This window comes from Manduca sexta, unplaced genomic scaffold (genome assembly GCF_014839805.1).
Source record: "Manduca sexta isolate Smith_Timp_Sample1 unplaced genomic scaffold, JHU_Msex_v1.0 HiC_scaffold_1429, whole genome shotgun sequence".
NCBI classification, from domain to species: domain Eukaryota; kingdom Metazoa; phylum Arthropoda; class Insecta; order Lepidoptera; family Sphingidae; genus Manduca; species Manduca sexta.
In genome coordinates, this window is record NW_023592292.1 from 1 (window position 1) to 4,959 (window position 4,959).

The following is a 4,959-nucleotide window of genomic DNA, read 5'->3' on the forward strand; positions in this document are numbered from 1 at the left end:
AAGGGCTAAACTCCTTAGTAGAGGAAGCCCATGACCAGCAGTGGGCAGTATATAATCCAGGTCTGGTAGTATAACTGTGAACCCCCGCAGCGCAGCGGCGCGTTCGAGTGCGAGGTGTGCCGCATGCGGTACCGCTCGCCGCGCCTGCTGCGCACGCACGCCGCCGCCGCGCACGCGCCTCTTCCGCTGCAACAAGTGCGCGCACGCCGCGCACACCATGTCAGTCGCACTCACTTACTCATATTATAACGGCATACAATCATTGTAAACATGAGTTAGGCGATACCTTGGTTCATTTTTTTTTTTACCTTTAATCTGGGTAACTAAACAAGTATTGGCAGGTAAACGATTTAAATTCACGTCTAGTTAGTGATTAGTTCTCGCAGTTGAAAGAAAAACGTAAAAATAATTAATATGCATGGATATTTCGGCCTTTAAAATATAATATGACGAAATTTTAAAAGCAGAAATATCCATGATTAATAATTATTTTACGTTTTCTTCAACTGCGAGAACTAATCACTAACTAGACGTGAATTTAAATTCTTTACCTGCCAATACTTGTTTAGTTACCCAGATTAAAGGTGAAACAAAATGTATGAAAATGAACCTGAGGTATCGCCTTAAACTCTACAGTAAGGCAGTATGTGGTTTGATTATAATGGTGATTAGAAAAGCTAAAACTACTATGAGCTTTTCTTATCACCCACAGCCGCGTAGAGGGGTGGACAGCAGGCAAAGTATTGAATGAAAAAATTACCTAAATTGGCCGGTAGAAAAAGAAGAATGCTAAATTTTTTGGACAGTTTAAAATAGAAAGTATTATATAATTACTTATGGTCATTTGTATTTAGGGATAAAATTAATAAAAAAAACAAGGTATTAAAAGAATTATCAAAATCTGTTCACCCACTGGAAAGTTCTGAGGTGACAGACATAAAAAAATACAATCGAATTGAGAACCTACTCCTTTTTTTGAAGTCGGTTTACAAAAGCCAGCTCGGCAGGTAAGACAAGATAAAAGGATAACGCGTCGCGATTCTCACTTGCATTATTTGCATTACATTGTTGTGACAATTGATTTTTAATATTATTGCAATGAAGACAATGTCGATAATAATTTGACAGTAGATAATTATCTGCGCTGCTCTTTTATAGCGGTAAAGACTATTCACGCGTGTGAAGCCGCGAACAACATCTTGTAAAGATTATGTTCACTTCGCTAGCGCTAGTATAAGGCATGGCTAGTGTTATTATATTATAGAGACATTCGTTTAGACCAGTGTTTCCCAACGTGGGGCCCACGCCCCGCAGGGGGGCAATTTGATAGTTAAGAACAATTTAAACAGAATTTTCAGTTTTTCATTATATGTTTTGAAATTTTACTTATAATGTTTTGATAACAATTTCATAGTGATTTCTTCATAAAACTTATCATTTATATTTCTTAAGGGAACAAAACAATTTTCAAAGATTAAAAATTATTTATGGTAGGCATAAAAATTTTAGAAATCTTAAGGTGGGGCATTGCCTAAGCCTAAAGCGGTTGGTTGTAGAACGGACTGTCGAGACGAATGTCCGCAGGTTCAAATCCCAAGGGCATACACCTCTGACTTTTCTAAAAAAATATGTTTGTATTTTTGTGAATTATCGCTTGCTTTAACGGTAAAGGAAAACGTCGCGAGAAAACTTGCATACCTGAGTAGTTCTCTATAGGAATTTTTGAGGGGGTGTGTGAGAAGTCTGCCCACACTACAGCGTGGTGGACTAAGTCCTAATCCCTCTCAGTAGTAGTGGAGGCCCAGCAGTGGGACAGTATATACAAATATTATAATTGTTTTTCTAGTAATCAAGCAAGGGAACACGAGAAATGGCACAACGGCCACACATACGAATGTCAACTTTGCGGACAAAAATTCAGGTATGTAACAAAAAAAAATTTAACGACTTAAAAAAAATTGCAAACGTTTTCGTAATTAGTTTTTATGCAACTCCAGCCACCAACGACATGTTCTAAATAAATAATAATATTGCATAGTAGTTGATCTCTTGAATAATTTTAAGAGTATTTTTCGTTAAATTCTAACTTGTTGTAATAAATAAATAAATCAAAAATAAAATAAAAAAAATACTTTGTGGGGATTTCGGGGTGCTAAATATTGTGTTTTATATTGTTCTCAGTAATCCTCTACTTGACTCTCAAAAAGTTGCAAATAAAAATTCAAAAGTTGTTTATTTCTTAGTCTATATTTGTCACATACATAAAATTACTTTACGTGGCGCATGACGGGGAACGACTGACGAACGCAGGCGTGTGCACTCCCGCGCAGCTACTATATGTAAAATCAGCAAAATACAAATTCTATGAAATACGTACAGTGTGTCCCTACAACTTAAATTATTTTAATGAATTTGAAATATTGCTACTTCCTTAAACAAGAAAAAAGTTGCAAACAAATTGTACCAAATATTTGTCCCCTCCCAGGAAGTCAACCTCGTACCTCACGCACAAACGCAAGAGGCACCCGACCGAACACGTGTGCCACATCTGCGGCGAGAGCTTTGTGGGCAGGCACGGGTTGTTGATGCACAAGAGCAAGACGCACAGGTGGGATCAGCAGGTGAGTGATGTAAATATCCATAAAAAAAAGAAAAAAAAGGCATTAGAGAATAAAAAAGTAAGTTTGTACTAAAAAATATCGGGAATAAGATTTATGTGAAAAAATATGTTTTTATATTTAAAAAAATAGAAGATGAAATTTTGTATAAGACCGAAAGTACTATATGCGCGGAAGGATCACTTATGACACGACATACTTTCTTTTTACCTACCTGCCCCCCTAATTACCTGGCAAAGAAAAAAAATATTAGAAAATAAAAAAAATAAGTATGTACTAAAAAAATATGATTTTTTGATTTTTTTTTTTTTTTAATAAATAGACAATGAACTTTTGTATAAGACCGAATGAAGTATACGCGCGGAGGGATCACTTATGACACGACATACTTTTTTACCTTCCTGCCCCTAATTACCTACCAAACGTTATTTTGCTATGTCATTATAAGCAAGTAAGAGACCGTTCAAGTATTACGTTACGGGGAGGGGGTGTCTTGTAAAACGTTACGATGCGTTACAGGGGCGGGAGGGAGTCTCGAACAAAGCGTTATGTAACATTGTTTTTTAAACAATAACACAGGTATTTTAGCGACTTTCCGGTATTCTGCGTAAAATAATTGTGAATGTTACAAAAAATTGTCATTTTAGAGTTACATAACTTTGGGGTTACAGGAAAACGTTACGGCGCGCTACATGGGGGTTGGGGGCTCAAAATCTTAAACAATTGCGTTACGTCATCCTTGAACGGCCCCTAAGGCACCTCGTGTTTAGGACAACAATACAATTACATTAATTTCACGAAGTCAACAATGCTATGTTACTGTATTATAAAGAACTAGTTGACCCGACCATAGACCCGACAGACGTTGTCCTGTCTTAACTATGTATGCACGCGCGCATTCTGTAGATCGCTGACAGTTATTTCAAACCACTGACAGTTATGTAAAATTAATATTGTCGTTAAGTTTTCTTAAATTTTCTAACTTTCCGCGCAATTTTTGAATTTTTTTCTTTCATAAGAACCTTCTCCTGAAAATAACAAACAATAAAAAAATTGTGAAATCGGTCCAGCCGTTCACGCGTGATGGCATGACCAAGGGAAATAGGGATTCATTTTTATATATATAGATAACTCACGCAACGTATTTCTCCAGCCGCTAGTGAAGGAGGAGCCGACCCCCGAACGGTTCTGCGCGGAGTGTGACGTTCAGTTCGACACAACACACGCGTGGCAGCGGCACATACTCACCTCTGTGAACCACACGCTAGGTGGCGACGGGTGAGTATGCTAGTCTTGGATAAGCTAAGTCTCACATACTAAGACTGGGTTGCATAACAGCTTGCTAAACATGTTTAGCACTAAACACACTTAAAACTTAAACGAAGACAGCACTACCATTAAACTCATTTAGCGTTAATCATATTTAGTAAGGTTTTAAAGCACAAGTCGTGCATATCTTCATACTGTAACCAAAGCATACTGACTCCAGATCAGAAGATTGCGTGTTCATATCACGTCGGGGTCACCACTGTGGAGTTTCGTGGGTTATTCGGTATTGGACCACTAATGTTGTATTAGTGTGTTGCCTCTATAACCCCTTCACTTGACTATCAGAAGGTTGCATAAATAAAATTCACCAAATTAATAATAAAATCTATATTGTTCACCAATTTTACATATGTTACTTTAGTTACTACTTGAGTACTTAGGATGTGTACGGTACCCAACGGTCTAGCATGGCTAAGCGTGGCGGGTGACGGGAAACGACTGACTACGGCTGTCGGGCACACTCCCGCGCAGCTACAAAATGTACGTTCAGCAAAATATAAATTCAATGCAACATACAGTGTGTCCCTACATTGCTAATGAGATTTTGTTCTTGGATATCAATAACGCCCCACGCGAGGGGGTTCAATTCACTAATCACTTTGATTTAGCTTACTCCCAAAAAAGAAGTGATAAAAAAAAGTCTGGTAACCTATTTACGTTACAGTTCCCAGTGCAAGATCTGCCATCAGAGGCTCTCGGGCGAGTCGATGTCGGCACACATGAGAGAAGCACGAGAAGTCTCTGCGACAGACCACGCTCGTGGCGAGGAAGCTGGTCAAACTAGCTTGCGAGCAGGTAATCAGTTAACATATGTAGATTTATCTTTGAATGACGAGCGTGCCGTTCGCCTGATGGTAAGCGATACGTCGAAACAGTAGACCTTGAATTACAAAGCGTTTGGTATTCCACTGCGCTTGTCTGAGACATATGTTAATTATTATGTCCAGTAGTTACACTGGCGACAATGTCCTTCAAACCGGAACACAAAAGTGACTACACACTGCTTGGTAGA

At 38.5% G+C, this 4,959-nt stretch overlaps 1 long non-coding RNA gene across 1 annotated transcript; it reads left to right on the forward strand.

Annotated features, from left to right (window-relative positions):
* Nucleotides 1–173: 173 nt before the first annotated feature.
* LOC119191378 lies at nt 174–4,675 on the forward strand. Its single transcript, XR_005113436.1, has 5 exons — nt 174–219; nt 1,847–1,921; nt 2,486–2,621; nt 3,772–3,896; nt 4,612–4,675. It is a non-coding gene; the product is annotated as an uncharacterized LOC119191378 (long non-coding RNA).
* Nucleotides 4,676–4,959: the final 284 nt, after the last annotated feature.